We start from the raw sequence: 12,074 nt of genomic DNA on the forward strand, positions 1-12,074 counted from the left end.
CTGACCTCGGCCGCGCGGCCTTGGTGGGAGGGGGGTCACTGACCTCGGTCGCGCGACCGCGGCGGGGTCACTGACCTAGGCCGCGCGGCCTTGGTGGGGGAGGGGGGGGTCACTGACCTCGGTCGCGCGACCTTCTCTCTCTCACTATTTTTTGAGTTTGATTTTCATGCGTTATTTCTGACATTTCTCATATGTGTATTATATGGTTTATAAGACGTATATACTATCTGTCATCGCGGTGACAGGTTGTGTTCACTGACAACGCGTTAAATAAAAATAACAATAGCGTGCGCCTGTGTTGTGCTAGTAAAACAAAACACACACACACACTCTTATTATTATTCTTGTTATCTTTTAATTAATACTCTCGCTATCGTTGAATTTTTAAATTGTTGCACGTCAAACTTACGCTATCCGTTTTGTATATAATTCAAGCGGTCAATTATCAATTTTTTATTTGATTTATACATTTACATTTTTCATATTTTCGTTTATATTTTTATTTATATGTTATGTAATTTTTTGACGGTTTAGGAAATATTTCGGACGCGTAATAAATAAAGCATACATTCATTCATTCATTCATAATCTCTCTTTTTTTCTGGTGTTTTTATTATTAGATTTTATTATCCATTAGTTTCGTAGCAAGGAAAAAAAAAGATTTGCTACGTGATAGCAAGAAATTGTATAATGTGTGTGTTTTTTGACGTGTTCTCGGGTTTTCTCAACGGGTTAATTCAATGTTTACAAAAAATAAGAACCAAAGCAGATAAGAACTAAGTGCAGTATGCAACGCAGATAAATTCGAACAAATAATATTTCAAAACGTTTCGACTTTCGACTTATCGTCAGTCGATGTAAACAATGTTACAAAACTTTATTTAACATAAATTGCAAGATGAAAACATTAGGATCGAATTATAATTACAAAACGTATAAAAATCATACCTTAAATCAACAAGCGCTAAAATAGCAAGAAGATTAGTTGCTACTGTACGGTCAACAAGAAACCTTTGCAAACCTGTGTTGGTGGAACAAACAATTCGGTAGACTTAGCAAATTTTTCTTCCTGGCCATGAAACAGAAAAGCTTTTTTTTTTTTTTTTATCCCGCGTGTATCCACAGCGGATAATAAAATCATAAAAAAAAGCTCTTGTGCTCTGGTTGTTCTCCGTTTTTTGAATCGAATTTGTCTATTTTTATAATCCGAATTTGCGATATATAAATCGCACCGTCGCGCGTACACACGCGTATGTCATCTTCCGCCACAAATTTCGCGCGAACAAAATGGATTTTATTTATATATAACGCGAGAGAGAGAGACGGAGGAGAGAGAAAAAAAATTTCATGTACCGCGCGCGTTTGAACGCGGCGTTTTGTAATCCGTCGCTGACGAGTGACGGCGATTTACGGTTTCGATGACGCAAACAATTACGGGCCTCCCGTTCTCGAACACACGTGCGATACACGAAACCGTGTACGCGAATGCATCATCGAGTCCGGCGATGGACCACCTGCGTGTCCGTCGATCGTCGCCATGAGAATTATCGTTTCCGTTTATCGATTCGGTCGTGTTATTCGGTCAAACGATCGGTGATCAACTCTTTGTCATCGCTAACAAAATATCCTCCCAAGATTGATACCATAAACAATGTCTCAAGTAGAATCAGTTAACATTTCATTAATCCGGTGACAGATTAGTAACATATTGTTTTTTTAGGCACTTGTTGTTTTTCCTCTCCCTGCGACCTTAGTCTAGTCACGTTTTTGAAGACACGCGACTAAAGTAAAGTCACGTGTTGTTTTTTCACTCCTCTTTTTCTAGTTTTTAATACGAGTTTTTTCTTTATAAATTAATACTAAGACTCAAAAAATATAAATAAAAACAATTCACTCAAAGATATTAAAAAGATTTAAATGTAAAGATGTCATAAATATTTAATTGAATTTTAGATAAGTTATTTTAGAAGTATTGTGTGTGTGTGTTACTGATTAAGTAAATATTTGTTGATTTGCACAGTAAAAATGTTCCAATTGAACAAATAGAAAGAATAACCAAAAACTCTCGAAAATATTCATCACAAAAATAAATATTTTTTTCATATATTATAAATTATTTTGGAAGTGGTGATGATGTGTTTACTTATTATTTATTCACTTATTGAATTATTTACTGATTCACGCGATAAGTGATCCGACTGTGAATAAACTAGTGAAATCTATTGGATTTTAGTAAAAGATTTCTGTAACAATCTGAGTCTGTAAAAATGCACCGATTTTCAATGAAATGCATTGATTCTAACATTTAATCCTTCGCGAACAGATTCTGAAAACCGATCTGTTATTTAGACAGACAGGAGACTGTGAGACCTACGCGACTTTGAAATCGAACATTTCCGCGAAGAATCAATCATTTTTTCAGTTTTTTGAATCAAAAAAGTTTGAACGATTCTGCGTTCGATTAAAAAAAACACATTTCAAAAAATCTCTAGTAATTTTGAAGATATAAGCGTTTGAAAAAACCAAGTTTTACTAGAGACGCCGAAGCGCAATTTCTGAGTGGGTCCGGGAGACCCATGTCTGTTCGCGAAGGGATAAGAGAGTGGTTTATGTTCGTTTAAGAATATTTTAGAGAACTACAAGCGTGCGAGCGAAAAGAAGATTGAATAGCTGTCACAACCGCGCGTATATCGTTTGCCTGCAGAGCGAACGGTCGTCCCGAAAGAGGTTGAGGAGGAGGAAGAGAGAGAGCGAGGAAAAAGAGAGAAAAAAAAGCTCACTCGTCATTGTTTCATCGAGAGCACGTTATGCCGCGTCGATCGACCGCACGTCGTTCAACGAACGCGTTTATCGGCGCGGTTATATCGCCGATTGTTGCTAATATCGGCTGGTGGGCGCGCGAGCGCGCACATGTGGATAAACCCTCCCCGGTTCGGGGGGCGGCCGCTGCTATACAGGCGATCGACATCGAATTTCCATTGCACACAACGTTCCGCAAACGCGAACACAAAAGCGCCGACGACCGCTGAAACTGACAAGTCCGTTCGCTCGCCGCAATTGAAAAATTCCCGCGGAATTATTTCGAATTTTCGACTGCACGAAGACAACCGCCGGCTCGACCGTCTTACAGAGTGCGAGTAAAAAAAAACAAGAAAAAAAGAGAGAGAAAATAATTGATTGACAATTGGAAGGACGTTATTGCGTCGCTCTGGTATTAGTCGAGGGACAAAAAAAATTGAGCGCCTTATCCCATAATACGACGATTGTCGACGAAACTTTCGCAACTATTGAATAGCAACAAAAAAAAATGGCAAAGCAGTCAGTTCCGAGGGTAGTGTCGATGGATAATTCACGAAAGAGGTCACACATAACGCGCGGAATGAGCAAACGGTAAATAAATAAGCGAGAGGAAAAAGGAGGGAAACAAACATATCGGTTTTCTCTGCGTGACGCGGCGGCGGCGGCGACGGGAGGAAAAAATTCCCTTCACGAACGGTTATCGATGACGGTGTCGAGAGACGAGAAAGTTTCGATAAAGAGTAGGCGGCTTGCGAAATCACGCCGGCTCTCAATATTGAATATTCATGCGAGGTGGAATCGTTCCGACCACGCGGCCTCTCTCTCTCTCTCTCACTCGCGTTCGTTCGTCGTCGGACTTTCTCACGCTCGAAAGCTACGCGGGGGCTTCCGCGCGCGCGAAATCCTAAGGTCGCGCGCTCGGATATATACCCGCGCCCCGATATACTCGCTCGAGAAACCGTGTTTATCCGGGATTTTCAAACGAAGCGGCGAGATACGATCGTCCGCACGTGATTACGCGCGCGCACAGTCGGGGGGAGGATGCAAAAATTTGTCCCGCGCGAGCGAGAAATGAGAGCGAAGCGATTTTCGCGCGAATAAACGCGCGTTTCGCCTGCTCTGCGTTTTGTCTGCGCGACGGAGAGAGCGGGAGAGGAAAAGGAGGAGGCGTTCACGAGAAAAATGGCATCTCCGGACGTGTGTGCATACGTCGTCGACGACGACGACGACAACAGCGGATAAAACTTCGCGTTACTCCCGGGGGAAAATACACGCGAAGCGCCTCCCTCCCGTCTATTCAACGCCGGGGAATTCTCCCGGTTTGTAGCTCCGTCGAAAAATGCAACCTAAAGAAACGGGCGCTTGCGCGCGCGCCAAGAGAAAGCTTCTTCCATCCACCGGCGGCGACCATGAATTTTGATGGATTCTTCTCTCCTCCTCTCGTTTCCTCCTCTACCGCGGAACTCCCAGCCCGAAACGACGCTGATTTGCATTATGCAATCTTCGCGCGCACGCGCGCGCGTGTGTGTGTATGTGTGTAGTTTAGTTTCGAGATATTTCGCGACTGCGATAAAATCGTATTTTCCCTAATGTTTATCTCTGCGTCTCTCTCTTTTTTTTATCTCCTTTTAATTCTCGTTATCGTCGCGATTTGCAGTCTCTCTTTCTCTCTTTATACAATACAATATGCAGAGACAAAGCGATTGTTTGTATTGCGCAAACACGCTCCTCTTTCAATTAAAGCGTAAAACGCATACGAACGATACCACGCGCGCGCGCGTTTTTTAAATGCGAGAATTGGCGCGCGCGCGCGCGCATGCAGGAGTGAAAACGAAAGTAAATCAAATTACTTCCAGCGCGTGTACTCGCGCGTGTATACGCGCGCGGAGAATATACTTTTGATTGCGCGGCACATTCGCGCGCGAACAACAACGGTGCGAATTCCCGTTAATGTCCAAGTGCAAAAATAAAAGAGTTAAAATTGAATATTAATTAATTTTTTTTTGTTTTCAACGCACACGATGTTTCGACGCTTCGTTGCGAAGCGACCGACCCCGATATATCCGATGGAATTGAATATCTTCAATACTTTTAATCGTTGCGCGTGTCTCGCGATCGAATCTGTCGGAGGAGAGAAAAATGCAACGTGAATGAGAGAAAATCCCTCACCTGGTGTGTGGCTGCAGGGTGTCGGGGACGGGCTCCGAGGCTATTAGCCAGCTGTGCTTACAGGGCGCATAAGCGCAACCTCCACCCCCGAGCTACTCCGGCTTTGTTTCTGCATCCTGGAAAAGAAGCCAGAAAACGGCAAAATGAGTTTCTCGCTCGTCTGCTTCTGCTCTGTGTGTGTGTGTGTGCGTGTGTGTATGTATCTCGTCACTTATTCAATTGCGAGCTAAATAATAAACCAACAACAGATTTTGCGTTCAAACGAGATTAAAGTATCTCTCCCCGTTCCCTCCGGAATGTAGACTAATAAAAAGTTTAATTAGCTGCTTAATACCATAAAGAAGCTGAGCGGAGCGGAAGGGTTACGGGGTCACGCTACTGTGAACACGACTGAGGAGGATGGGGGAAATATGGCCGCGGGACGGGGCGCTTGAGGTTTATATCGCTCGAAAGTTTATATTGAATTTCATATTTAATGCAACGCGCGCACGGCTGTGTCAACATCGCCGCGCGGCGTCGGCGTCGGCGTCTTTCTCTCTCTCTCTCTCTCTCTGCCGTCTCGCGTCGCCCTCCGCGAGATAAATTATTTATGTCGCGGTACTTTGTCTTCGTCCGCGCGCGGGATGTGGCGACGAGGTACGACGCGCCGTGTTCGGGAGAATACGGATGATCGGTGTTGGAGAGACACACCGCGATAAGCCACCGTTGTGCGGAGCGAAAAATCGTATCGATCTTTACGAGCGTTCGCGGGAAGGAGAGAGAGAGAAGAGAGAGAGAGAGAGAGAGCAGACACGTCGGAGCGTTCCTTTGTCGAAGGCGGACGTTGAACCCGAAAGAGAGGTTCCTCGCCTCGGTCCTCCGACTCTCTGCTCCGCTAAAAAACCTGCTATTCACCTACGTGAATCCGAAGTTATAATTGTGAGTGACATTCCGTGTCGCTCGACACACACGTGTCGAATATTTGCTGAATCACCACCGAGGAGGAAAGGAACGCGCGCTGTCGCGGCAGAAATATCGCGCGCTCGCGCGCGGATGACACTCTCACGTCGCGCATTCGATAATTAACTGAAGAAGAAGCCGCGAAGAAAACGTAATAACATTCCGGAGGCGGAATGCGCACGTGCCGGGAATTTCGGGCTGTTTATCGCGCCGACGACGGCGACGGCGCTTACGAAACCATTAATAACGTATACGCGAGAGGGTAATTTCCCGGGGAAAGGACGCGCGCGCTTTGCCCTTATTGCCGCTCTCTCTCTCTCTCTCTCTCTCTCTCTCTCTCTCTCTCTCTCTCTCTCTCTCGCGACGGGACACAATGAAGGGCCATCAATTACGCCGCCGCGGACCCTCTCGCGCGCGATCGAATGAAGCTATTAAGACGCCGGCCGACATCCGAGCGTCGTAATCCCGACGGCCGCAGCAGCAGCTTTTCTCGCGGATCCTCTTCCGCGAGACTCAATAGATCTCCCCGGATCCGACGATAAGAATCGGCGGAACCAGGGGAGGGGGAGGGGAAGGAGAGAGCTGACTTTTTGAACGACGAAACTTCGCTCCGCGACGACCGCGAAAGACTTTTGAGAGCCTCCGTCGATTAATTAAACGATGACTGCGCGGCTATTGCCTTAATTAAGCTCGTGTATTAATCACTTTTTATATTCCGCTTTTTTTACATTCATCCCGCGGGAGGAGAACGAGATAAGCGCGTCCGGAAACTCGATCCCGGAAACACAACGCGATAATTGAGCGATTTATTCGACCGAGTGACGATAAAATTACACGCTTCTTGCGTGTAACGTCACTTTGCTCCAAGTGACGGAATGAACAGCGAGATAAAATTGAACAGTTGCGGGAGAGGGGGCGTGTACATCGTAATGATTCGGCGCGTTGAAAATAGACATCCGACAGAGTCGGGAATTCTTCCGATAATGAAATTTCGACTGACATCGTGCGCGCGAGCAACGAACGGTGAAAATAATTTCGGCGCGGAGCCGATGATTAGTGAAGACCGGAAACGCGACGACGGGCGCCATCGATTTATTTGCGCCGGACCTCCGCCGGTGGAGGAGGCACCGAGCGAGGGATTTATAGGATCATCGATCGCGAACTTGTCAGTGTCACTCCCTGTCCGTGTATTTGAACTCTCTCGAAACCAAGCGTGGGTGGATGTGTATACGTGTGTGCACACGTTGTATACACACGTTGATATTTTTCCGACACGCTCTCGACCACTCTCTCTCTCTCTCTCTCTATCTCTCTCTCGCACGCGGCTCGACATCATCGTTTCCCACTGTGTTCGCGCGCAAGCAACTTTCTCCCTCTCTCTCGCAATTTGTATCTGCCCGCCGATCTGCTGTGTTATTAACCAAAAGCGGCCACCGCGCAAGATACGGAGCCTGCTTTGCGGCTCCGATAAATCTTATTGCAAAAACAAACCGCGCGCGTGCACCGACGATATTGCGCCGAGTTGCGGCGAAGACGCCAACTAAGCATGTTCCCTCGGCAAACATCGTTGTTACAGGCTATCATTACGACACAAATTATCGCGGAATTCGTGTGCGAGTGAATACGAACTTCAGTAATTTCTGAGCGTCGCGATTTCGACTTCTCCTTTAGGACTTCTCCCTAGGGCGGGCCAATACTTTACTCCGCTATTGACGATTCCCCAATAATTTCGAGTGACTACGCAAGAATGCGCGTCTAACTCTAACAGTTTAAGAGAGAAACATATCTTTCGTCTCTTGCTAGCAGTCGGTCGCTATAGAAAAGGAAGAAAATAATTTCGAATTTCAGAGGCAGAATCGATCCGACACTCGGCTCGAAATTGCTGGAGTTTTGTTGCGATAGTTTGTCAAATTTTGACAACTGCTGTATATGGGTCAGAAAAAAAATGTGTCCTCCGCTTGACGAACTGTGTTTCAGATATCAATTATTTACTTAATCAAGAAATAGGATTTCGAGAGCCACGCGCTGGATGCACACATGTGCGAAATATATTTTTAACGCGCAAATGAATAGAAAATTCGAACTGAAAAAAATTAAATAATTCAAAGAGTCTCTTGATGAATTTTTTAAATTTCATTTTTTTAATTTCATTAACACGTTGAACGTCGCGTCATCCATGTGTGACGTTTTTATCCAAGTGAAACAAATTGCACGAAAAAAAAAAAAAAATTGCAAGAAATTGTTTATATGTTTAATAGCGACGATTTAAATGTTTTGCGCAATTTATTGCACAGAATTGATCTCGCAAGAATCATCGATTCGATTTCTATTGTTAGGCGTTTGACGCGTTAAATGGATAATTTATATGTTTGCGCGGTGTGTTGCTTTAATATCTGAAGACGGTTTTCGCGTCGGTGTTATTTTCACACCGTGTGAAATAAAAATGACACTAACGCGGTTGAAACCCTCAACACCGTCTTCAGATATCAATTCGTATATTACGTTAAGTGATGCAAAGTAACATCTTGTGAATTTCAGAATTATTATTAAATAATATTCAATCTAAATTTTCACTACGTACATATATTAATTTACACGTTAAAAATATATTCTCGCGCGTACATCCAGCGAGAATGGCTCTCTACTAAAACTATAAATCTATGTAACAGATACGTCTCTTCTTATTTCGCGATTTAGTTGAAATTTTCAGCTTTGTAAATTTTATTTCAAAGTGAAATTCACGTCTTAAAATTAAATCATCAGTAAAATTTGTAATATTGTTCTTTGTTATAATTGACGAAACTAGTGCAAAACAATTTCTTTGATTTAGTTTATAAATTGATAGAGTCGTGCATCTCGTTGCATCAACTATTTAATCGTCTTATACGTCTGCGAATGCAAAGTTGAGTCAAACGTTCTGACACACTGACTTTGCTTCTAATTCTGTGCGCGCGTTACTGGCAAGTTCTCTCTCTCTCTCTCTCTCTCTCTCTCTCTCTATCTCGTAATTATACGGGAAGCAACGACGTACGCGCGAAATCCGCGCGATCGTGACTCAGATTGTCGTGCCGGGAAATTAGATCACGTTGGGCGATTCAATTAAATTAGATATAGAGATATTTACGCGAGCGCAAAAATACGAACGGGACTCTCGGCGCGCGATCAGCAGCGCGAAGAAATTGCGAATGCGCACACACACTCTTCTTCGTTTTCCCTCGATATTTTCCGCGCGCCGCGCGCCAAGTTATTTCCCCAAATCAATTTAAAACGTTCTCGGTACCAGCCGGCATGGATCTCGCCGCGCGCGCGGATAGTTTGCGGAAAATGCGCATTTATTCCCGACGAGTCATCTCGGGAAATTCGTTTTGCGAGAGAGAGAGAGAGAAAAAAAGGTTATCGCGGACGAGTTAACGGTGCGTGCGAGTATTTCGAAAAACTAGTCGCTGCTCGCATTTTACTTTTTCTTCGTTCGGCCAGTTTTCACGTCTTGTTAAACTTCGCTGTAACATGCGAGAGTAATTTAATGTGCGAGAGAACGCGCGTGGCGGATAAGCGGAAGTAATGAGAAAGTGAGATGAAATATACTACGAGAGATCGGGCGGCGGGAGGGAAAGAGAGAAGAGGGTAGGGTGGAGAAAAAGGTCGGCGCGGAGTGAGAAATGGTGGACGAACGAAGGGAGGAGGAGGGAAAACGAAACGGTCGTGACCGCTTTTAGCCACCTACTTCCCAATCCCCCCCCCCCCCGTTCTTTTGCCGCGCTCGATTAATTACGAAAGTTCAGAGCGCGAAAACATCGCTCCGTTTATTCGCGAACTTATTAGCGGCTCGCGTACTTGCAACCGTTCCCTCGACATCGAAGATCAAAAATCCGCGCCTGCACAATTAAGTTCGACGAAATAAAATTAAATCACCTAAATATTTCAGCGCGCGAACTGCTTCGCAAATCGATCGAGCGGACGTTGAGTTGCCGTTTTTTTTTTTTTTTTGGAGAATATATTTCGACTACCCGTATTCGGGAACGTAGCGCGGCGTCGCTTTTAGCAATTAGCGACTCGTTGTTACGTCGTTTTGACCGTCGAGGAAGAGCGCTTCCCCCTCTGCCGCGCGGGTTCCCTCCGCCACCGTTCGCTAATTGATGCGCGGTGCAACGCGACACAATCCCTTTGAGGAATTCCCGGGTAAACGGCATTTGAATTAGCCGGTCGCGTTTCGCTCTTTAGCGAAACGACGAGAGGAAGAGCGCGCGGACGTTCGCTGCGCTCCAATCTCGACGACGATAACGAACCCCCCCCCACGTGAACGACGAGGGGGGAAAAGACGAGTGGCCCGCTAATTGGTCCCATTAGAAGGACGCGCGCGGATACCAAGAGCCGAGCGCTCGCCATCCGATCCAGGTCGAATCGCGATTTTTCTCTCTCTTCGCGTTTTCCTCGAAAAACTGAGACGTTTTTCCAAATCAACTCGCGAATAAAATTCCGATTCCTCGGAGAGAACGAGAAAGAGATTTCTCTCGCGCGAGTTTCGAACAAGATTCGACATTAAAGCGTCCTTCGATGCATCGATTCTCCGAGAGCAAAGATTGACACATGTTATATATGTATATTTTATAAGTAAAATAAATTACAAAACAAATTATAAATAAAACGAATTAAAAACTGAAACGTTCAACTAAAATGTAAAATGTCCGGCTAAATATTAGTTCGAGATACGAGCCAATAAACGGAGTACGTGCAAATATATATATATATATTTTTTTAATGTGTAAGTTAACACACACACACACGGCGATTTGGATTAAATTCAATTCGAAAATTCTCATGTATGTAAAATATCCAATTCACTTCCCTGCGAAATTAAAAAACTCCGCTTTGACCAAGAGCCGAACTTCATTTTTTTTAACAAACAAACGCGGCGTCGAAGACACGACGCAAATAATCAATTACACTGCTCGTTGCGACGTGCTTTCTTCCACGTGCGGAGAGAGCAAGCACTTTCATTCGATACACGCGCTCGTTGTCCACGAACTTGGAGAACATCGAACCGCGTGACGTCACTCGACCTCGCATCTGCCTCTACCATATTCCCGCCCCGATTTCTCTCGCATTAGGTAACACACTTAATGGGTTACGCACGTAAGTGCGCGCCGGCCTCGTTACCGCCGCCGTCGTCGTCGTCGTCGCCGCCGCCGCGGCACTATGTGAGAAAAAAAAAAGACCGACTCTCTCGCTTCAAATGGGAAAACAATTCAATTCCGATCTCGTTCTCCGATACACGAGAGCGTAATTTCGCGATAAAGAACACGCGGAGTAAAACAATACAATACGAAGAGATCGGGAAAGATCGGGATTAGTTGTCACACACACATACACAAACACCGAGTTGTTGATTGTCGCAAAGGTAATGTCTTTTGCTTGCTAAGTATAGGAAAATAATATTCGTTTTTTAACGGGGATCGCTACTATTGTGCAAGTCACGTTACGAAACAGCTTTCGTTAAAAACGTGATATTTACGAGCACTTTCGTGTAATTGAATGCGAGTGGGGGTATTCTTATCTCTCTCCACATGCGTTTTCGTTATTTCATTAGGTTTTTAAATTTCTATTTTGCCGTAGATGCGAAGAAATATGACGCTTTTTAGATATATTTTTCCTACATTCATTGCAACATAGTTTATAAATATTTTATCTTGGACGTCATTTTGTGCCCCGATATCGGGAACAAAACGAGGGATCCGATAATTTCTCTTCTTTCGATCGCTCACAAAACTCCACGAATTGAGAAAGAGAATAATGTCGGTGTGTATGTGTGTGCAGGTTTTATTAGTATAATCATTTTATAGGAGCGCGTGAAACTTTTGCTTAAAAAGCTGCGTGCCCGCTTCCGCGAGTTAAACTGCGCGCAATGCCACGCACGCGCGGTTCTTCGCTCCTAAACGAGCGCTCACGAATGCGCGAATTTACGGAACACGTTTGTCCCGCGCGTTTGTAACGACGGGATCGCGACGCGCCTTTTGTATATTTCCGTGAATAAATTCGTCGGAGAGAGAACGGCGACGTTTATATCAAGGGGCGCGCGCGCTTGAATGTCTAAATATTCCCGCGAAAACTTCTCCGCTTTTCCCGCGGAGAGAGAGAGAGAGAGAGATGATATCCCGCCGCACACGGCC

General features: G+C 44.9%; 1 protein-coding gene across 1 annotated transcript in view; it reads right to left on the reverse strand.

The window, feature by feature from the left end:
* LOC109854956 (serine-rich adhesin for platelets-like) overlaps positions 1-12,074 on the reverse strand; it is a 146,152-nt gene that overhangs the window by 58,877 nt on the left and 75,201 nt on the right. Inside the window, exon 2 of the mRNA XM_020428611.1 lies at positions 4,969-5,084. The gene's annotated coding sequence lies outside the window, so the exon portion shown is untranslated. The remainder of the gene's footprint in view (positions 1-4,968; positions 5,085-12,074) is intronic.

Source organism: Pseudomyrmex gracilis, unplaced genomic scaffold (assembly GCF_002006095.1).
Source record: "Pseudomyrmex gracilis isolate BER0280 unplaced genomic scaffold, ASM200609v1 scaffold_76, whole genome shotgun sequence".
NCBI classification, from domain to species: Eukaryota; Metazoa; Arthropoda; class Insecta; order Hymenoptera; family Formicidae; genus Pseudomyrmex; species Pseudomyrmex gracilis.